This window comes from Protopterus annectens, chromosome 6.part1, assembly GCF_019279795.1.
Source record: "Protopterus annectens isolate FY-2018-M chromosome 6.part1, PAN1.0, whole genome shotgun sequence".
NCBI classification, from domain to species: domain Eukaryota; kingdom Metazoa; phylum Chordata; order Ceratodontiformes; family Protopteridae; genus Protopterus; species Protopterus annectens.
Genome location: NC_056738.1, coordinates 372646946 through 372670510, shown reverse-complemented (window position 1 = coordinate 372670510; position 23565 = coordinate 372646946). Strand labels below are relative to the sequence as shown.

The 23565-nt window shown below is 41.5% G+C and overlaps 1 long non-coding RNA gene across 3 annotated transcripts in view; it reads right to left on the bottom strand.

Moving 5' to 3' along the window:
• Positions 1-23565, bottom strand: part of LOC122805566 — a 2364904-nt gene that overhangs the window by 1461021 nt on the left and 880318 nt on the right. The window lies entirely within an intron of this gene.

Genomic DNA, 23565 nt, shown 5'->3' with positions numbered 1-23565 from the left:
TGAAAGTGCACTTTACTTTAAAAATTAATGAACATAAAATACAACAATAATAAGTCGAACAATAATAAATAGAGCAATAATAAATAGAAAATAAGCCTGGAATTATAAGTTTAAAGCTTTCTTCTTTAAAGCTGGTATTATGAAAATACTTCCATTAATACTGGGAAAGCATATTGCATTTAATCTTATAATCCTGGCTTGTTCCTTAGCTTCTAAAATGTCCTTCCATGGTCACCCCAGGACTCGATGCTACCTTGTCTAGTATAGAAAAAAAGAAAACATTTGAAATCTTTGCACTGGGTACAGTGTCTGTATAGTGCATTATTTTCATTTGATTTAGAGATGTCATCACTCTAACATGCATTGTGAAGAGTATAGCCAGACATGATTATACACACCATATAAAGCTACTAAGGATGAGCATGTTGGGACTTGTCCAAGCTTGGTTCTAACTATACTTTGTCCTAAAAAATCAAAATAATAAAAAAATGGGTGGTGTATTTCATAAGAAGCTGAGCCATGAAAAGAAATAACAGAACCACCACTTCCTAAAATGAAAAGATAATAAAAAGGTGGGAAAACCTTGCGGAAAAGGTAAATGTGAACCATACCTTTGTTACTTTTAAAACATAAACAGAAGCGCATATAAGTAACAAAATTAATATCATGGAAACAATGAGCATTTTTATTCCTTGAGGATAATGATTCAAAATGTGATATAATATGGTTGTGCCAAGAGGGTTTTGCCAAAGTATTCATTTCTCACATTTTTATCACATTTTTAACTATAAATAAAATATTTCATTTTGCTTGCAGTTTACTTACACCTACGTACGTACACACACACGCACACACACGCACACGCACACACACACACACACACACACACACACACACACACACACACACACACCCATAATTCATATAGTGGTCTTCTTTTTTCCTCTTTCTTTTCCATTCCTTTGCTAAAATACCAGCAACAGGCTGCTCATTAAGTAAAATAAGGCAGAAGATTCAGACTGGACTAGAAAGCTTCTCGAGAAATAAGATAATAAGGCAATAAATAAATAAATATATCTAAATAAACAATGGAATGATAAGGAGGTCCAAACAGTTAGCTGAATGTTTCACAGAAGTGGAAAGTGCAGTAATGGTGTTACAAGCCTTACCAACAGAACTAGAAAGGATAAATTGGATTACCCTTGATGTACAGGAAAATATTATGGTTCAACCAAACACCCTAATAATGGGTGACTTCAACTACCCCACCATTAACTGGGAAAACTACTCGTGTACCAACTCCTTAGCTCAACGCTTTCTGGAATTCATAAACTCCAATGCCCTGGATCAACTTATCCACACCCCCCACCAAAGGCAACAATGTCCTAGACCTAGTCATTACCAACATGAGTGACCGGTGTTCAACACCTGAAGTCAACTTCTTGTTGGTTCTATCCGACCATAAGCTAATCACCCTTGATATCCACATCCCACCCCCACCCCCATTAAGGAAACCACAGTAAAAAATTTCTCCAAAGCCAACTTCATGCTTCTTAAGACAGAAGTGGTGAACTTCATGACACCCATGCAGATGGACAATACAGTTACAACTGCTGAATCCTACACAAATGCACTCTATAAGCACTTACATGAGTACATGGATCATGCTATCCCAAACAGAACCAAGACGCTATCCTCCAAAAAAGGAAGCTAATCTGGTGGTCCCCTGCCATAAACAAACTGTACAACAGAAGGAAGAAACTGTTGCAAAAGAGAGTAAAATCCCATGAGTGGAGGAGCTCCCTGATCAGCCTCAGTAAGAAGCTGAGATCCCTTATAAGATCCTCCAAAGCTAGCTACAAAAACAAAATTGCCACTAATTCTAAGGACAACCACAAAGCATTCTATAGCTATGCCAAGAATCTCAATGGCAACACCCAGATCTGCTCTGAGTTACAGCACAAAGACACAAAAATTACAGAACCAACTGATATTGCCAACATCCTGGCAGATAGGTTCAGTGCTAACTTTACCCACCCCCCCCCTAAAGGGCCCATATCTATACAGGAAGAATGCAAAGCCCCTGTAATTACAACTACGCAGGTAAAAGCTGCACTCTCTAAAGTCAAAAACACAGCATTCATGGGACTGGACAACATCCCAGGCTGTGTTTTACACAAATTTCAGAACAAACTGGCTCCCCACTTAAGCACCATGTTCAATAATAGCCTCACATCAGGCTTTGTGCCCAATGAATGGTGCACAGAAACAGTTATCCCACTCCACAAAGCGGGAGCCATCACCGATCCCGGGAACTATCGACCTATTAGCCTGACAAGCCTGGTCTGCAGGGTCATGGAATGTATCATCATGGAACTCATAAACAAAGACATTGGTAATCTCCAAACTCTGGATCCCACCCAGTTCAGGTTTGTGAAAGGCAGATCATGCCTCCTGGACCTGACCAACTTCTTTGAGGCAGTCACCAAAGCCGTAGATGAGGGTAAGGTGGTTCACACAGCCTATCTTGACCTCGCCAAGGCTTTCAACACCATCCCCCATTCTGGAATTATAGCTAAACTCACTAAACTAGATAGGTTGCCAACTGGCACACTGACAGAACCCACACTGTAAAAGTTGCAGACTCCAAATCTGACCTCAAAGCAGTGACAAGTGGAGTACCACAGGGTTCCATCCTGGGACCTCTCCTGTTTGGTATATACTTCTCTGAAGTACAGGCTAACACAGAAGGCCTCTGGCTAATGAAGTTCACAGATGACTGCAAACTAGGAGCCATAGTCAAGTCCCCAAATGATGTGGACATCCTACAGAAGGGCCTCGCTGAGACAGATGCCTGGTGTCAGAGCCATGGCCTCAAGCTCAATGCCAAAAAGTGCAGTGTCACCCCCTTTGGTAAAAACTCTATACCCATGAACTACCACATAGGCAGCAATCTACTTAACACCAAATGCGTGATAAGAGACCTTGGGACCCAGGTGGACAGTAGTCATGCCTTTGATAGTCACATCACCACAGTAGTCAGGCAGTCCTTCTACATGGCACACCTCATCATAAAAGGGTTCTCATCCAGGAAAAAAGAGGTCATGGTTCCCCTTTACTCAACACTCATTAGACCCATTATAGAGTATAACGCCCCTTTTGGATTGTACCTCACAAGACATCTGAAGCAGCTGGAAAGGCCACAGAAGTACCTCACAAAGAGGATTACTGGCCTCAAACAAATGCCCAACACTGACCACCTCAAAAAACTCCAGCTTTACTCCATAGCATATCACCTACTCTGAGGTGATCTCTGCCTAACATATAAAGCTATGTCAAACCCAGAGCTGTTGGACATGCTACACCTAAAGAAATCCCAATCCCTCCAAGCTACACAATCTAGGGACCTAAACCTTGTCACCACAATAAACAGGACAGGTTGGAGGGATAGATTCCTGTCCCAAAGACTTCCCATACTCTGGAACAGGCTACCCATCTATGTCAAGCAAAGTTCTTCATTAGCACTCTTCAAGAAAAATCTTGATGAGGGGATGGGCAATAGGAAATACACGCCAGGGATCACTTCTGTGTCTCTGCTCAATAGTGGCACAGGAAAATAACTTTCTTGGGTGACGTAAACCAGGGAACCTTGTTGGCTAGGCTTACGTAGGCCCTTGGGCTGATAGCCTAGTACCTACCTATGAACCCCGTTGTGGAGTGGGATAACCATCGCTGTGCGCCATTCAGTGGGCACATAGCCTGAGTTGAGGCTATTATTGAACATGGTACTTAGGTGGGGTGCCAGTTCGTTCTGTAGTTCATGTAGAACACAGCCTGGGATGTTGTCAGGTCCCATGGATGCTGTGTTCTTGGCTTTGGATAGTGTGTTTTTTACCTGTGCAGCCATGATTACAGGAACTTTGCATTCTTCTGGTATAGAGATGGGCCCTTTAGGGGATGACTGGGGGTAAAGTTAGCACTGAACTTATCTGCCAGGATGTTGGCAATATCATTTGGTTCTGTATATTTAGTACCATTGTTCTGTAATTCAGACCAGATCTGAGTGTTGCCATTGAGATTCTTTACATAGCTATAGAATGCTTTGTGGTTGTCTTTAGAGTCAGTGGCAATTTTGTTTTCATAACTAGCTTTGGAGGATTTTATGAGGGATCTCAGCTTCTTACTGAGGCTGACCAGGGAGTTTCTCCAATCATGGGATTTTACTCTTTTTTTTTTGCAACAGTTTATTTCTTCTGATGTAGAGTTTGTTTATGGCAGGGGACCACCAGATTGGCTTCCTTTTTTTTGGAGGATAGCATCTTGGTTCTGTTAGGGATTGCACAATCCATGCACTCGTGTAAGTGCTTATAGAGTGCATTTGTGTAGGATTCAGCAGTTATACCTCTATTGCCTGTCAGCATGGGTGTTGTGAAGTTTGCCACTTCTGTCTTAAGAAGCATGAAGTTGGCTTTGGAGAATTTTTTTTACTGTGGTTTCCCTAATGGGGGTGGGATGTGGATGTCTAGGGTGATTAGCTTGTGGTCGGATCTGACCAACGAGGAATTGACCTCTGGTGTGGAGCACCGGTGCCCATGTTGGTAATAACCAGGTCTAGGATATTGCTGCCCCTGGTGGGGGTGTGGATAAGTTGATACAAGGCAGTGGAATTTATGAATTCCAGAAAACGTTGAGCACAAGAGTTGGTACATGAGTAGTTTTCCCAGTTAATGGTGGGGTAGTTGAAATCGCCCATTATTAGGGTGTTAGGTTGTACCCTAATGTTTTCCAGTGTATCAAGAAATGAGAAGTGGGAATCCTGGTCATGGTGGGTGATCTGTAGCAAGCTACAATTTGGATTGCAGTCTTGCCCAGAGTTAGTTGCACTTGGATAATCTCGGATACATTATGCTGAGCAACTAGCCTGGAGGTGTGGATATCCTTAATGAATATGGACATGCCTCTGCCTTTAGTGATTCAGTCCAGGTTAGGTAGCCAAAAGGTGTGAATTATAGCCTGGTAATGCAGGGGTACTCTGTGGAGCCTTGAACTAGGTCTCTGTCACTGCACAGATGTCGATGTTCTCCATTTTAAGGAGTGCATCGAGAAAGTGCATTTTGAGGTTTAGACTTCTAGCACTGAGTAGCAATACCCTCAGATTCTTCTTGCTTGTACCTATTATGGTGGTGAATTTGTCATTTGAACCTTGCCTAAAAAAGGCACTATAGGGGTGGCTAGAGCCTTAGCCAGTATCTGGAATCCCTGGGGCTTCGGGTGTAGGCCATCTCTGGCAAAGCATCGCGGTTTGTTGATCATGTCATCCCAGGCTGATGAACCTATTACATCTGTTGATGAAGGGATAAGGGGAGGGAGTGGCAGACAGCATAAGTAGTTGAGTGGAGGGCAGTTGTAGGACAGAGAGGGACCTATGCTAGGGATGGGCTCTAACTCAACCGAGAGAAAATACCAATATATAGCAATACTCAAACCTGTGATAGAAAAAGGATATCAGGCTGATAGTTCCTTTAAGTTGATACGGAAAGGGTTAAAAAGGCAAATAAAGGAAAGAGAGGTGCAGAGGAGAGTGAGAAAAGTAACATGTGGAGGGGATAATTCAGCCATGAAACCATAAGGATAAAAAGTCATAGTCATCAATGTCACCAACTTAGACAGAAAATGGGTGAACTGCAGGCAGCAGTCAATGTAGAAGGAAAAGAAGCAATAACAATACCTGAAACCTGAGGAAATAAAGAAGTAACTAGGACATGGTGATTGCAGACTATAAAGTACTTTGAATGATAAAGTTGACAGGATAGAAGGGGAGAAGAGCATGTATAACACAAGTAGTTCAACTGTGGTGAGCTAGAAACTATAACAAAAAAAAAGTTAAGATGGCCTACCCAGAAGAAAAGGGAGGAGGAATGCACTTCAAATGTAAGTAGGGCAACAGGCAAATCTACTGATCCTCAGAGACATCATCAAATGACAATGATCAGTTAAAGAACAGAATAACAGCAAACAACAGTAAGAAAATGAGGTATCATATTCTTCCAGAAGTGCTCATGATCATATCAATATCTTAGTAAACACTTTCATCTGGAGCAGGGATTCTCTTGTTATACTTGTGTTTGCTAACTAGAGTAGACCACTGACCTACATGAACCTTCAGACTCATCACAGGAGGACTCTCTAGTCAAGTGACTCATGCCGATTATAACAATACGCAAATAGAAGCTGAGGGAATTAGACCCTGGACTACAGGAAGCAAGTGATTAATAGCTTGTTGGCTAAATCCTCTAGGCCAATTGCCAGACTTCACTATTCAGACACTTGGAAAAGAAAACCTCAAGATGGAATAAGGTTACTAAAAAGTATCACTGGTCAAAAAAGACCACGCAACAGTATAACTATGTCTGATCACTTCTTCTAAAGCGGATCCCTGATTTCTCATGTCCATGTTTTTGCCTCATATTTTTTGTTTTGTTCTTCATAAAATCTGTCTTTTTCTGGGAGATTATATGAAAGAAATATTTACAATGTGTCGTTGATTTGGGGTCTCTGTCCCTCATTGTTTTGGTCTTGTCCCTGATTCTTGAGTTAAGAGGTTGAAAGCTATATCTAAACTAATGGGAAAAGACAAAATAACTGGCACACAGATTACAGGAAGGCGATTAAATTGGCAGGAAGGCCCTGCCTGAAGCTCAAATAAAGTGGTGAGAACAAAAGGGTGAGCATAAAAGACTATAGGAAAGGGACTGGGAAGAAGAAACAAGCTTAAGAGAAGAATGAGACCCATATGTCTTCTTCAGCACATCAGAGAAACAACATAGGAGAAAGAAAGGCCAACATAAAGCAGAAATAGATACAACATGCTGTTTACTTTCTCTTGCTCAGTTGCTGTGAAAATGTTCAGATCAATATGGAATTTTAGTGTCTCACTGCTATTCTTCTGCTGTGCTAAACATTCTCTAGTGCAGACGTGTCCAACCCGCGGCCAGCGGGCTGCATGCGGTCCTCAGAGCTCTTCCATGCGGCCTGTGACCCTTAAGTCCAAATTCAACATTTTCTCCAGGTTTTTTCCTCACCTGCGAGATTTAACCTCAATGTAGGTGTACTCATGCACAAAACGCACCCTTCCCGTTTAGTTTTTCACGTCGAATAGGACTTGTGTGTTCACGCTGAAGAGCTGGGCTGTAGGGTTTCTTGTTTGGGTAGAAGACGAATCTGTTGTTGGCTTTAAACCAGACATCAACTCCGACCGAACTGTATTTTAGCAGGTAAGTATAACTACCAGAAGACAGGCATTATTTATTCAACTGTATGCGAGGGAGGCAGCATGTTGGGTCTTGAATCAGTCAGGATTGTGGAACTCAAAAGTGGTAGGTTAGACTGAGGTTCAGAGGTATGGATGATTTTGTGTTCTTGGAGGAATGAGAGGTATGCCTACTTCCAATCTCCCTTACTTATATGTTTGTTAATAGTTAACTTACCACCATAAGTGCATAGATTGTATTAGAGTTCTGCATAATGTTATTCTGGTTGATTCTTAATAAAAGCTGTTTTTTTTTTCTCCCCTCTGGCAAATCATTGACAACTGAAGTTACTAACAATTCCATCCAAGTTTCCCACTTCACATAGGTTCATAGATTCATAGGTTCATACTAGGCTATCTGCCCTAGGGCATTTATAAGCCTAGCCAGAGTTGTGTGGCTTTTACCACCCCTTAGGTTGAAGAATACTATACCCATTAGTTTGCCGTGCCTCTGTCCAGCAGTGATACAGAGATGATCCCCGGGGTAAACCTACGATCTCCCATCCACTGGTCAAGATTCCTCTTGAACAGAGCCAGCAAGGTGCTCTGTCTCACATGGACCAGGATTCTGTTCCACAGCATAGGGAATCTCTGGGTGATGAATCTGTCCCTCCAGCATGTCCTATTTATATCCGTGTTGAGGTTTAAGTCTCTTGCTCTTGTGGCTCTGGTGGATTTGGATTTTTTGAGGTGGAGCATGTCCATTAATTCCAGGTTGGACATGGCCTTGTATGTCAGGCACAGGTCACCTCTGAGCAGACGGTATGCGACTGAATAGAGCTGGAGTTTCTTCAGTCGGGCAGCATATGGCATATTTTTGAGCCCCTTTATCCTTTTGGTGAGGAACTTTTGGGGTCTTTCCAATTGCTGCAGGTGTCGGGTAAGATACATTCCGAATGGGGCATTGTACTCAATCATTGGTCTGATAAGTGAAGAGTACAGGGGAACAATGACCTCCCTTGATCTGGATGTGAATCCCTTCATAATCAGGTGGGCAATGTAGAAGGTCCTCCTAACCACTTTGGCAATGTGAGTGTCAAAAGAAAGGTTACTGTCAACTTGGGTCCCCAGGTCCCTGATAACCTCTTCTGTGCTTAATGGATTGCCACCTATGTGGTAACTTGGGGTTACCTTGTTTTTACCAAAGGGTATGACTATACATTTTTTGGCATTTAGCTTAAGGCCATGGCTCTAGCACCAGTTATCCGTTTCTATGAGACCTCTCTGAAGGATATCTGTGTCTGATGGATTTTCAACTATGGTGCCCAGTTTGCAGTCATCTGCAAACTTTGTCAGCCACAATCCTCCTATGTTTGCCTGCACTTCTGAAAAGTAGATGCCGAACAAGAGGGGGCCCAGGACTGAGCCCTGTGGGACACCGCTTGTGACCGGCTTGGAGTCTGACAAGGCACCAGCAACTCTAACCCTGTGGGTTCTGTCCTTGAGCCAGTTTGCAACCCATCTTGTGACATATGGGTTTACATTTAAGCTGGTGAGCTTTTCTATGATACCCGAGTGGGGTATTGTGTCGAAAGCTTTGCAAGGTCAAGGTAGGCTGTGTGAACTGCCTTACCCTCATCAATGGCCTTGGTGACTGTTTCAAAAAGTTGACCACGTTCAAGAGGCATGATCTGCCCTTGACAAAGCCGAATTGGGTAGGATCCAATGTCTGTAGGTCTCCTATGTCTTTATTTATGAGTTCCATTATGATCCTCTCCATAGCTTTGCAGACCAGGCTTGTTAAGCTTATGGGCGGTAATTACCAGGGTCCGTAGAAGCACCACCTTTGTGGAGTGGGACCACAGTTGCTGTCGCCACTCTTTTGAGTGCGTATCCTGTGGTAAGGCTAAGATTAAACAGCAGCCTTATGTGTGGGTTTAGTTCCTCATTGAGTTCGTAGCACACAGCCGGGACACCATCCGGTCCCATTGATGCTGTGTTTTAGCTTTAGAGAGAGCAGCTCTCACCTGGGCATTTGAGATGATTGGGAGGCTACACTCTGCTGGGATAGATATTTCTCCTTTGGGGAAGGGAGGGAGAAATTTTCACTGAACCTGTCTGCCAGTATGTTTGCAATGTCTGTGGGTTCAGTGATTTTTGTATCATTTGGACTAATTCTGAGCATATCTGGGAGTTTCCACCCAGATTTCTAACATAGCTAAAGAAGGCCTTATGATTGTCTATTGAGTCCTTGGCGATTTTTCTCTCAAAGTTGGCCTTGGATGATTTTATGAGTGATCGTAGTTTTTTACTAGTATTGATCAGAGATGTCTTCCCTTTTAGGGATTTTGCTCTATCTTGTAGTAGCTTTCTCCTCTTGTTGTAAAGTTTGTTTATGGCTGGGGTCCACCAGATCAGGCGCTTGCCTTTGGTGGAAAGGGTCTTGATTTTATTTGGGATTGCTTGATCCATGCAATCCTGGAGGTGCTCGTAGAAAGCATTTGTAAGGGATTCAGCAGCGTGGGTTGTGGTCTCCAATGGCTCAGGGGCCTTGAAGGATACCACACCAGTCTTAAGAAGTGTGAAGTTGGCTTTTGAGAAGTTCTTCACTGTGGTCTTTTTTGTTGGGGTGGGGGGCGGGATGTGGATCTCCAGTGAGATTAGTTTATGGTCTGATCTCACCAATGAGGGATATACTTCGGTGTGGAGCATTTTGTCCCCATGTTTGTGATGATCAGGTCTAGTATATTTTCACCTCTTGTGGGAATGGTGACAAGTTGTTCCATAGCATTTGAGTTTATGAACTCCAGGAACCTTTGGGCTAGGGTATTGGGGCTTGAGTAATGTTCCCAGTCTATGTTTGGGTAGTTGAAGTCACCCAATATCATGGTGTTTGGAGAGACATTTATACTCTCCAGTGTCTTCAGGAAGGCTGTGTGGGGTTCCTGAGTTTGAGAGGGTGGCCTGTAACATGCTACAAACTGTAGAGCAGTTTTGCCTATGGTTAATTGCACCTGAATGGTCTCTTATGCTTCGTGAGTTGCCACCAGCCTGGAGGTGTGGGTATCCTTGATGAATATGGATACACCCCCTCCTTTTGTGGTACGGTCCGGGTTTTGTGGCCGGAACACATGATATGAGGTAAAACCTGATAGTGCCGGGGTGCTCTCAGGAGCCTTGAACCAGATTTCAGTCACAGCACAGACATCGATGTTCTCCATACTGAGGAGGGCTTGAGGCGTGCATCTTGAGATTTAGACTTCTGGCATTGAGCAGCATTACCCTTAGTTTTTCCATTATTGTTTTCTAGGGCGGTGGGTTTAGAATTTGAGCCTTGTCTAAAAAAGGCACTATGGGGGTGGCAAGAGCCTTTGCCAATATCCAGAAACCCAGGGGTGACAGGTGCAAGCAGTCCCTTGCGAAGCAGCGTGGCTTGTCAAGCATGTCATTCCAGGCAGACAGACATTGGATCCCCTTAGAATGACACCAGAAATTAAGCCAATTATTAAAACTGATCATTTTGTCTCTGTATTGTGGCATCATTCTTGGTGAAGGTAGGATACTGCTCAGGGTCAGGGTCATACCAGCCTGGGCTACATAATCTGAGAGCTCCTTTATGTCCCTTTTCATGTAGTCCAGGGAGGTATGTCTCAGGTCATTCACACTGGCATGGACAATGACTGAGTCATACTTGTACTTGCTGTGGAGTGACCTGTATGCTTGTGTTATGTGGTGGATTCTAGCGCCTGACAGGCAGCTTACTGTGACCCTCTCCTTGTTCAGTCTGGTGAGTGGGACGTCAGTGTGTCTGACTATGGAGTCACCTATGACAAGTGTGTCTGGCATTGTGTTTGGCCTTAAGGGCTGTGACTGATTTGCAGACTGACTTTGTGATCTATGTGTTGCTTGTGTTATGTCATGAGGTGGCAGATGTTTGGGTGTCTGCTTTGGAGGCCTCTGCTGTTTTGGTAGATTTTTGATCAGTGCCTCTGAGTATGTCTTTGTGTGTTTATGTGTTTGATTTGTAGTTGTGATAGTTCTATGTGAGACTGGGTTTATGGTGTGTGTGGTTACCTTCTCCTCCTGTCTGGTTTTGCCAGTCCTGAGATGAGATAGCTCAGCCTCCAGTTTGGCTATATAGTTGCATCTCTCGCATGTATTTGTGTTTTGTGGGAGGAGGAGAGGGTTGTCTGTGTACATGAGGCAATTGTAACATTGCCTCAATATTCACAGATTCACCAGCTGAGCAGGCGAGGACGCTAGCAACTGACCCTCTGACATGCTAGAAGAAATGAAAAAGTTTGCTGTGTAACTGAGTCAGAAAGTACCTATAGGGAAGTGGGTACTCAAGGGGGTTTTAAGCTAGTGAAGTACTTTGTATAATATAGAAGTGCTTTACCTGACTAAAAAATGCTTTAGGAACAAGTGCTGAGCTTTACAGATAGAGAATAGACTGTTTAGATTACAAGTAGAGCAGTTCTAAGAGAAAAAATGAAGAGCAGACTTTACGGAGCCAGAAATAGTTTAACCTTGTTTAACCGGCGCTGCCCGATGGTGCTCTAGTGGCAACTCCGCGCTAAAAGCAGAAAAGGCAATAAGTCAGTAGTACAGGCTAGCACACTTTAGTGGGCAGCCAAACAATTAAATTAAACAGCAAACAAACACTTTTCGACTTGAAATAGACTAATTTCGACTAAAATGTATTTTAAGTGCAGATAATAAAAAATGCAGTAAATAACTATGAAAACAGTTAAAGCTTGCTCTAGGTAAGCAGTAGAAGGTAAAACAAATATAAAAAACAGCAGGATACTTAATCAGGAAAGCAGTCACTTTTTTTCAGTTCTCTGTAGCCAGGAAGACTCAAAAGGACCACGTGGAGCTGTGTCGGAGCAATATGGCTTCAAAAAAATGCCAGAGGCAGATTTTAACCAGGGAACTTCAAAAGAGCTAGAAATGGTCCAAAATGACCAATTACTGCAGCTTCTTGTGCTGAGGTCACTTCCCTCAAGGACAGGTAGGCTATTCAAGGCTCCCCACTCCCACTGGTGAGCTAAGAGACTTCCTTCTATCCAAGTAAGGCAATGGACAACACAGGAACTACAACACAGCCCAGCATACAGCAAGGCCTGTAAACTGGTCTAACTAGTTTAGGAGAGGCAGGAAAACAAGGAATATTTTTTTTTTGTTTGTTTTTAAATAGAAACACACAGAAAGGAAGAAAAGGCAATAAGTCAGTAGTACAGGCTAGCACACTTTAGTGGGCAGCCAAACAATTAAATTAAACAGCAAACAAACACTTTTCGACTTGAATTAGACTAATTTCGACTAAAATGTACTTTTAAGTGCAGATAATAAAAAATGCAGTAAATAACTATGAAAACAGTTAAAGCTTGCTCTAGGTAAGCAGTAGAAGGTAAAACAAATATAAAAAACAGCAGGATACTTAATCAGGAAAGCAGTCGCTTTTTTCAGTTCACTGTAGCCAGGAAGACTCAACAGGACCACGTGGAGCTGTGTCTGAGCAATATGGCTTCAAAAAAATGCCAGAGGCAGATTTTAACCAGGGAACTTCAAAAGAGCTAGAAACGGTCCAAAATGACCAATTACTGCAGCTTCTTGTGCTGAGGTCACTTCCCTCAAGGACAGGTAGGCTATTCAAGGCTCCCCACTCCCACTGGTGAGCTAAGAGACTTCCTTCTATCCAAGTAAGGCAATGGACAACACAGGAACTACAACACAGCCCAGCATACAGCAAGGCCTGTAAACTGGTCTAACTAGTTTAGGAGAGGCAGGAAAACAAGGAATATTTTTTTTTTGTTTGTTTTTAAATAGAAACACACAGAAATGCAGAAAAGGCAATAAGTCAGTAGTACAGGCTAGCACACTTTAGTGGGCAGCCAAACAATTAAATTAAACAGCAAACAAACACTTTTCGACTTGAATTAGACTAATTTTGACTAAAATGTACTTTTAAGTGCAGATAATAAAAATGCAGTAAATAACTATGAAAACAGTTAAAGCTTGCTCTAGGTAAGCAGTAGAAGGTAAAACAAATATAAAAAACAGCAGGATACTTAATCAGGAAAGCAGTCACTTTTTTCAGTTCCCTGTAGCCAGGAAGACTCAAAAGGACCACGTGGAGCTGTGTCTGAGCAATATGGCTTCAAAAAAATGCCAGAGGCAGATTTTAACCAGGGAACTTCAAAAGAGCTAGAAATGGTCCAAAATGACCAATTACTGCAGCTTCTTTTGCTGAGGTCACTTCCCTCAAGGACAGGTAGGCTATTCAAGGCTCCCCACTCCCACTGGTGAGCTAAGAAACTTCCTTCTATCCAAGTAAGGCAATGGACAACACAGGAACTACAACACAGCCCAGCATACAGCAAGGCCTGTAAACTGGTCAAACTAGTTTAGGAGAGGCAGGAAAACAAGGAATATTTTTTTGTTTTTTGTTTTTAAATAGAAACACACAGAAATGCAGAGAAGGCAATAAGTCAGTAGTACAGGCTAGCACACTTTAGTGGGCAGCCAAACAATTAAATTAAACAGCAAACAAACACATTTTCGACTTGAATTAGACTAATTTCGACTAAAATGTACTTTTAAGTGCAGATAATACAAAATGCAGTAAATAACTATGAAAACAGTTAAAGCTTGCTCTACGTAAGCAGTAGAAGGTAAAACAAATATAAAAAAACAGCAAGATACTTAATCAGGAAAGCAGTCGCTTTTTTTCAGTTCTCTGTAGCCAGGAAGACTCAACAGGACCACGTGGAGCTGTGTCTGAGCAATATGGCTTCAAAAAAATGCCAGAGGCAGATTTTAACCAAGGAACTTCAAATGAGCTAGAAATGGTCCAAAATGACCAATTACTACAGCTTCTTGTGCTGAGGTCACTTCCCTCAAGGACAGTTAGGCTATTCAAGGCTCCCCACTCCCACTGGTGAGCTAAGAAACTTCCTTCTATCCAAGTAAGGCAATGGACAACACAGGAACTACAACACAGCCCAGGATACAGCAAGGCCTGTAAACTCGTCTAACTAGTTTAGGAGAGCCAGGAAAACAAGGAATATGTTTTTGTTGTTTTTGTTTTTAAATAGAAACACACAGAAATGAAGAAAAGGCAATAAGTCAGTAGTACAGGCTAGCACACTTTAGTGGGCAGCCAAACAATTAAATTAAACAGCAAACAAACACATTTTCGACTTGAATTAGACTAATTTTGACTAAAATGTACTTTTAAGTGCAGATAATAAAAAATGCAGTAAATAACTATGAAAACAGTTAAAGCTTGCTCTAGGTAAGCAGTAAAAGGTAAAACAAATATAAAAAACAGCAGGATACTTAATCAGGAAAGCAGTCGCTTTTTTTCAGTTCTCTGTAGCCAGGAAGACTCAACAGGACCACGTGGAGCTGTGTCTGAGCAATATGGCTTCAAAAAAAATGCCAGAGGCAGATTTTAACCAAGGAACTTCAAATGAGCTAGAAATGGTCCAAAATGACCAATTACAACAGCTTCTTGTGCTGAGGTCACTTCCCTCAAGGACAGGTAGGCTATTTAAGGCTCCCCACTCCCACTGGTGAGCTAAGAAACTTCCTTCTATCCAAGTAAGACAATGGACAATACAGGAACTACAACACAGCCCAGGATACAGCAAGGCCTGTAAACTGGTCTAACTAGTTTAGGAGAGGCAGGAAAACAAGGAATATGTTTTTGTTTTTTTTGTTTTTAAATAGAAACACACAGAAATGCAGAAAAGGCAATAAGTCAGTAGTACAGGCTAGCACACTTTAGTGGGCAGCCAAACAATTAAATTAAACAGCAAACAAACACTTTTCGACTTGAATTAGACTAATTTCGACTAAAATGTACTTTTAAGTGCAGATAATAAAAAAATGCAGTAAATAACTATGAAAACAGTTAAAGCTTGCTCTAGGTAAGCAGTAGAAGGTAAAACAAATATAAAAACAGCAGGATACTTAATCAGGAAAGCAGTCGCTTTTTTTCAGTTCACTGTAGCCAGGAAGACTCAACAGGACCACGTGGAGCTGTGTCTGAGCAATATGGCTTCAAAAAAATGCCAGAGGCAGATTTTAACCAGGGAACTTCAAAAGAGCTAGAAACGGTCCAAAATGACCAATTACTGCAGCTTCTTGTGCTGAGGTCACTTCCCTCAAGGACAGGTAGGCTATTCAAGGCTCCCCACTCCCACTGGTGAGCTAAGAGACTTCCTTCTATCCAAGTAAGGCAATGGACAACACAGGAACTACAACACAGCCCAGCATACAGCAAGGCCTGTAAACTGGTCTAACTAGTTTAGGAGAGGCAGGAAAACAAGGAATATTTTTTTTTGTTTGTTTTTAAATAGAAACACACAGAAATGAAGAAAAGGCAATAAGTCAGTAGTACAGGCTAGCACACTTTAGTGGGCAGCCAAACAATTAAATTAAACAGCAAACAAACACTTTTCGACTTGAATTAGACTAATTTTGACTAAAATGTACTTTTAAGTGCAGATAATAAAAATGCAGTAAATAACTATGAAAACAGTTAAAGCTTGCTCTAGGTAAGCAGTAGAAGGTAAAACAAATATAAAAAACAGCAGGATACTTAATCAGGAAAGCAGTCACTTTTTTCAGTTCCCTGTAGCCAGGAAGACTCAAAAGGACCACGTGGAGCTGTGTCTGAGCAATATGGCTTCAAAAAATGCCAGAGGCAGATTTTAACCAGGGAACTTCAAAAGAGCTAGAAATGGTCCAAAATGACCAATTACTGCAGCTTCTTTTGCTGAGGTCACTTCCCTCAAGGACAGGTAGGCTATTCAAGGCTCCCCACTCCCACTGGTGAGCTAAGAAACTTCCTTCTATCCAAGTAAGGCAATGGACAACACAGGAACTACAACACAGCCCAGCATACAGCAAGGCCTGTAAACTGGTCAAACTAGTTTAGGAGGCAGGAAAACAAGGAATATTTTTTGTTTTTTGTTTTTAAATAGAAACACACAGAAATGCAGAGAAGGCAATAAGTCAGTAGTACAGGCTAGCACACTTTAGTGGGCAGCCAAACAATTAAATTAAACAGCAAACAAACACATTTTCGACTTGAATTAGACTAATTTCGACTAAAATGTACTTTTAAGTGCAGATAATACAAAATGCAGTAAATAACTATGAAAACAGTTAAAGCTTGCTCTACGTAAGCAGTAGAAGGTAAAACAAATATAAAAAAACAGCAAGATACTTAATCAGGAAAGCAGTCGCTTTTTTTCAGTTCTCTGTAGCCAGGAAGACTCAACAGGACCACGTGGAGCTGTGTCTGAGCAATATGGCTTCAAAAAAAATGCCAGAGGCAGATTTTAACCAAGGAACTTCAAATGAGCTAGAAATGGTCCAAAATGACCAATTACTACAGCTTCTTGTGCTGAGGTCACTTCCCTCAAGGACAGTTAGGCTATTCAAGGCTCCCCACTCCCACTGGTGAGCTAAGAAACTTCCTTCTATCCAAGTAAGGCAATGGACAACACAGGAACTACAACACAGCCCAGGATACAGCAAGGCCTGTAAACTCGTCTAACTAGTTTAGGAGAGCCAGGAAAACAAGGAATATGTTTTTGTTGTTTTTGTTTTTAAATAGAAACACACAGAAATGAAGAAAAGGCAATAAGTCAGTAGTACAGGCTAGCACACTTTAGTGGGCAGCCAAACAATTAAATTAAACAGCAAACAAACACATTTTCGACTTGAATTAGACTAATTTTGACTAAAATGTACTTTTAAGTGCAGATAATAAAAAATGCAGTAAATAACTATGAAAACAGTTAAAGCTTGCTCTAGGTAAGCAGTAAAAGGTAAAACAAATATAAAAAAACAGCAGGATACTTAATCAGGAAAGCAGTCGCTTTTTCAGTTCTCTGTAGCCAGGAAAACTCAACAGGACCACGTGGAGCTGTGTCTGAGCAATATGGCTTAAAAAAATGCCAGAGGCAGATTTTAACCAAGGAACTTCAAATGAACTAGAAATGGTCCAAAATGACCAATTACAACAGCTTCTTGTGCTGAGGTCACTTCCCTCAAGGACAGGTAGGCTATTTAAGGCTCCCCACTCCCACTGGTGAGCTAAGAAACTTCCTTCTATCCAAGTAAGACAATGGACAATACAGGAACTACAACACAGCCCAGGATACAGCAAGGCCTGTAAACTGGTCTAACTAGTTTAGGAGAGGCAGGAAAACAAGGAATATGTTTTTGTTGTTTTTGTTTTTAAATAGAAACACACAGAAATGCAGAAAAGGCAATAAGTCAGTAGTACAGGCTAGCACACTTTAGTGGGCAGCCAAACAATTAAATTAAACAGCAAATAAACACTTTTCGACTTGAATTAGACTAATTTCGACTAAAATGTACTTTTAAGTGCAGATAATAAAAAATGCAGTAAATAACTATGAAAACAGTTAAAGCTTGCTCTAGGTAAGCAGTAGAAGGTAAAACAAATATAAAAAAAACAGCAGGATGCTTAATCAGGAAAGCAGTCGCTTTTTTCAGTTCTCTGTAGCCAGAAAGACTCAACAGGACCACGTGGAGCTGTGTCTGAGCAATATGGCTTCAAAAAAAATGCCAGAGGCAGATTTTAACCAAGGAACTTCAAAAGAGCTAGAAATGGTCCAAAATGACCAATTACTACAGCTTCTTGTGCTGAGGTCACTTCCCTCAAGGACAGGTAGGCTATTTAAGGCTCCCCACTCCCACTGGTGAGCTAAGAAACTTCCTTCTTTCCAAGTAAGGCATTGGACAATACAGGAACTACAACACAGCCCAGGATACAGCAAGGCCTGTAAACTGGTCTAACTAGTTTAGGAGAGGCAGGAAAACAAGGAATATTTTTTTTTTTTTTTTGTTTTTAAATAGAAACATACAGAAATGCAGAAAAGGCAATAAGTCAGTAGTACAGGCTAGCACACTTTAGTGGGCAGCCAAACAATTAAATTAAACAGCAAACAAACACTTTTCGACTTGAATTAGACTAATTTCGACTAAAATGTACTTTTGTGCAGATAATATAAAATGCAGTAAATAACTATGAAAACAGTTAAAGCTTGCTCTAGGTAAGCAGTAGAAGGTAAAACAAATATAAAAAACAGCAGGATACTTAATCAGGAAAGCAGTCGCTTTTTCAGTTCTCTGTAGCCAGGAAGACTCAACAGGACCACGTGGAGCTGTGTCTGAGCAATATGGCTTCAAAAAAATGCCAGAGGCAGATTTTAACCAGGGAACTTCAAAAGAGCTAGAAATGGTCCAAAATGACCAATTACTACAGCTTATGTGCTGAGGTCACTTCCCTCAAGGACAGGTAGGCTATTCAAGGCTCCCTACTCCCACTGGTGAGCTAAGAAACGTCCGTCTATCCAAGTAAGGCAATGGACAATACAGGAACTACAACACAGCCCAGGATACAGCAAGGCCTGTAAACTGGTCTAACTAGTTTAGGAGAGGCAGGAAAACAAGGAATATTTTTTTTGTGTTTGTTTTTAAATAGAAACACACAGAAATGCAGAAAAGGCAATAAGTCAGTAGTACAGGCTAGCACACTTTAGTGGGCAGCCAAACAATTAAATTAAACAGCAAGCAAACACTTTTCGACTTGAATTAGTCTAATTTCGACTAAAATGTACCTTTAAGTGCAGATAATAAAAATGCAGTAAATAACTATGAAAACAGTTAAAGCTTGCTCTAGGTAAGCAGTAGAAGGTAAAACAAATATAAACAACTGCAGGATACTTAATCAGGAAAGCAGTCACTTTTTTCAGTTCTCTGTAGCCAGGAAGACTCAACAGGACCACGTGGAGCTGTGTCTGAGCAATATGGCTTCAAAAAAATGCCAGAGGCAGATTTTAACCAGGGAACTTCAAAAGAGCTAGAAATGGTCCAAAGTGACCAATTACTGCAGCTTCTTGTGCTGAAGTCACTTCCCTCAAGGACAGGTAGGCTATTCAAGGCTCCTCACTCCCACTGGTGAGCTAAGAAACTTCCTTCTATCGAAGTAAGGCAATGGACAACACAGGAAATACAACACAGCCCAGGATACAGCAAGGCCTGTAAACTGGTCTAACTAGTTTAGGAGAGGCAGGAAAACAAGGAATATTTTTTTGTTTTTTTTGTTTTTAAATAGAAACACACAGAAATGCAAAAAAGGCAATAAGTCAGTAGTACAGGCTAGCACACTTTAGTGGGCAGCCAAACAATTAAATTAAACAGCAAACAAACACTTTTCGACTTTAATTAGACTAATTTCGACTAAAATGTACTTTTAAGTGCAGATAATAAAAAATGCAGTAAATAACTATAAAAACAGTTAAAGCTTGCTCTAGGTAAGCAGTAGAAGGTAAAACAAATATAAAAAACAGCAGGATACTTAATCAGGAAAGCAGTCGCTTTTTTTCAGTTCCCTGTAGCCAGGAAGACTCAACAGGACCACGTGGAGCTGTGTCGGAGCAATATGGCTTCAAAAAAATGCCAGAGGCAGATTTTAACCAGGGAACTTCAAAAGAGCTAGAAATGGTCCAAAATGACCAATTACTGCAGCTTCTTGTGCTGAGGTCACTTCCCTCAAGGACAGGTAGGCTATTCAAGGCTCCCCACTCCCACTGGTGAGCTAAGAGACTTCCTTCTATCCAAGTAAGGCAATGGACAACACAGGAACTACAACACAGCCCAGCATACAGCAAGGCCTGTAAACTGGTCAAACTAGTTTAGGAGAGGCAGGAAAACAAGGAATATTTTTTTGTTTATTGTTTTTAAATAGAAACACACAGAAATGCAGAAAAGGCAATAAGTCAGTAGTACAGGCTAGCAAACTTTAGTGGGCAGCCAAGCAATTAAATTAAACAGCAAACAAACACATTTTCGACTTGAATTAGACTAATTTCGACTAAAATGTACTTTTAAGTGCAGATAATAAAAAATGCAGTAAATAACTATGAAAACAGTTAAAGCTTGCTCTAGGTAAGCAGTAGAAGGTAAAACAAATATAAAAAACAGCAGGATACTTAATCAGGAAAGCAGTCGCTTTTTTTCAGTTCTCTGTAGCCAGGAAGACTCAACAGGACCACGTGGAGCTGTGTCTGAGCAATATTGCTTCAAAAAAATGCCAGAGGCAGATTTTAACCAAGGAACTTCAAATGAGCTAGAAATGGTCCAAAATGACCAATTACTACAGCTTCTTGTGCTGAGGTCACTTCCCTCAAGGACAGGTAGGCTATTCAAGGCTCCCCACTCCCACTGGTGAGCTAAGAAACTTCCTTCTATCCAAGTAAGGCAATGGACAACACAGGAACTACAACACAGCCCAGGATACAGCAAGGCCTGTAAACTTTATTTATTTATTTTTTTTATTTAATTTTATTTAACATTTGTTGACCGGGAATGTCCGACTAGGTTCCACAGAGCCTGTTTTCAGCGGAGGCCCGGGGAGAAATGCTTCAGATGCATGTCTTTGGAATGTGGGAGGAAACCGGAGTACCCGGAGAAACCCACCTTGAACACAGGAGAACATGCAAACTCCACACAGAAGGCACCCCAGCCGAGAATCGAACCGGAGAACCTCTTGCTGTGAGGCGACAACGTTAACCGCTGCACCACTGTGCCGCCCATGAGTGTAGATGGGGGGGTAGTTAGGGTGAGTCTATGTGGAATGTTAACATGTTAAACTGGTCTAACTAGTTTAGGAGAGGCAGGAAAACAAGGAATATTTTTTTTGTTTTTTTTGTTTTTAAATATTAAAATATTATTATTTTAGTGTATCTCGAGTTAAGCACCCCTCCTGTACTTCCAGCAGCCTACAAATTCCCCTATCCACATTATATACCTCCACTTCATTTCTATCTCTATCTTCCTCAGCTATCCTTGTGTGTTAGCATAACACACTCCTTCCCCCCTCCCCCTCAGTACTTAGCCCTCTACCATACTGTCTGTCCCTGTAACCATACATCTTGCCACCAGGTGGCGCCTCTACTACTGTTCTCCTGTGGATTCCCTTTCTCCCACCCTTATGCTTATCTTCTGCCTTCACTAACCTTTCTTACCTGTCCTCTAACTGTAGTGTCTTCCTAAACTGCTTCTTAACCTGACCTCTCATACTCCACCTACAATCCTCCATTCCAGCTCCTCTATATTTCTATCTCTATACATTAAATAACTCACTAGTTCATTCACTTACCTGTCTGTTTTTCACTTTCTCTGATTGTTTCCTGCTGAACTCCTCTCTCTTGTGTCTACCCGCTCCGTTAGCCTCCTCAAGCTCACTCCGCCCCTCCTGCCCCAAATCTCACCCGCCCTAGCACCTCTACATTTATCCCCACATAACCACACCCACCACATTCTGCAACCAATCAGAACATACTCTTCTCCGCCTACTCCATAGTCATCCCCTCCCACTCACACCCTCTCTACCTCTTAATTCTCCTATTTTATACTGTCTTTTACACTTCTCAACATGTACAACACTCACCATCCTCTCCTACTACTAACTCTTCTAACTATTCTTTCCACCACCTACCTAATAACCTACTATGAACAACCATTAAATCCTAATGTTAACATTCCACAGAGACTCACCCTAACTACCCCCCATCTACACTCACAACACATCTTAGTCTAACATATTGCAACACATATCTTGACTCTAAATATCATAGACTCTCACATATCAAATACCTTATTCTCAGACACACAAAATACTTGTACTTCTGTAAGCCTTCACAATTAAATCACCTTATTCATAATCTACAATTACTTGATGGGGACATCCACCCCAACCCAGGCCCAAACACTTCAACAACACCCCCTAACTCCCAACAAATCAAAACTACTCCTACATCAGATTCTAAACCTACTAAATCTCTCACAATAGCTCATCTTAACATCCGTAGCATTTGCAATAAACTTCCAGCTCTCCATGCCCTCCTAGAAGTCCAGCAATTTGACATTCTCTGTCTTACCGAAACCTGGCTCAAACCCCTATAAAAGATAATGAAATCATCCCCCTGGCTACAACATCCTAAGACAGGACCGTCTTAATAAAAGGTGGCGGGGGTAGCCATTCTATTTAAATCTGGTCTGGATGTAAAGAAATCAGCCCAAACCCTCCATATGACTCTAACGCTGAACTTATTATTTGAAAATCTCCTTAACCCACACAAAACTATTAACATTATCTGCACCTATCTTCCACCAGGCAACAACCCCATATTAGAAAACCTACTTAACTGGTTTTCTACTAATCTACCTCAAGAAACCATAGTCCTAGGTGACTTCAATATTGATTGGAATGCTTGCAATCAAGCTAATCCATCCACCCTTATCAACCTGCAGTTCCACCAAACCATCAACTCTACAACCAGAACAAATAAGAGCAATAATAAAGATACCATACTTGACTGGATCCTTACAAATAGTCCCCAACAAAAGTATTCAACAGGTACCCTCCCAGATGACCTTAGTGACCACTCTCTCACATATATCATTAGGCACAAAACTCAGCTAAAACAACCTCCACTAATTCGTCTATCTCGCAGCAAAAAACACTTTGACCCTCAAAAGTTTCAAAATTACCTTAGCCTGGTTAACTGGTCTCATCTTAAAACTCTCCCTATCGACGACGCTGTTAACCACTTTAATAAAACCTTTCTTACTATTTTAGACCAACATGCACCCATGCGATCTATCCGCATGAAATATAAAACAGCCCAATGGCTTACAACCAACACAAAACAGCTGATCCTTAATAGAAATAAGGCCTGGACTCAGTGGCAAACCTCCAAAGACCCCATTGACCACCTTAACTTCAAACAAAAAAGGAACATGACAAAGTTAGCTATCATTAAAGATAAAAAGAACTTTTACCTCCGCCTACAGCAATCATCCCACCATCATCCACACAAATTTTGGAAATCTATTAACACACTTCTGTCCCCGGAAAAGTTGAAACTCCAAATCCACTTGGCTCCTGCCCTGACTCTCCCTTACAAACAGCTAATGCTTTTAATAACTTCTTTACATCTACAATACTTAATCTGGCCAACCAACAAACCCCTGACACCACTTTATTAGGTAGCCCAAGCTTCACTCCTCCACGTATGCAACTTAAACCCATACCTACCTCCTATATTCTAAATCTACTTCAAAAACTTAAAGCCTCTACCCCCTCAGCTGACAAACTCCCAGCTGAATATCTCCAGCTAGGTGCCAAAGCAGTTGCCTACCCAATCTCTATACTAATAAACCGAACCATAACCGAAAATACTATACCTTCCCTCTGGAAA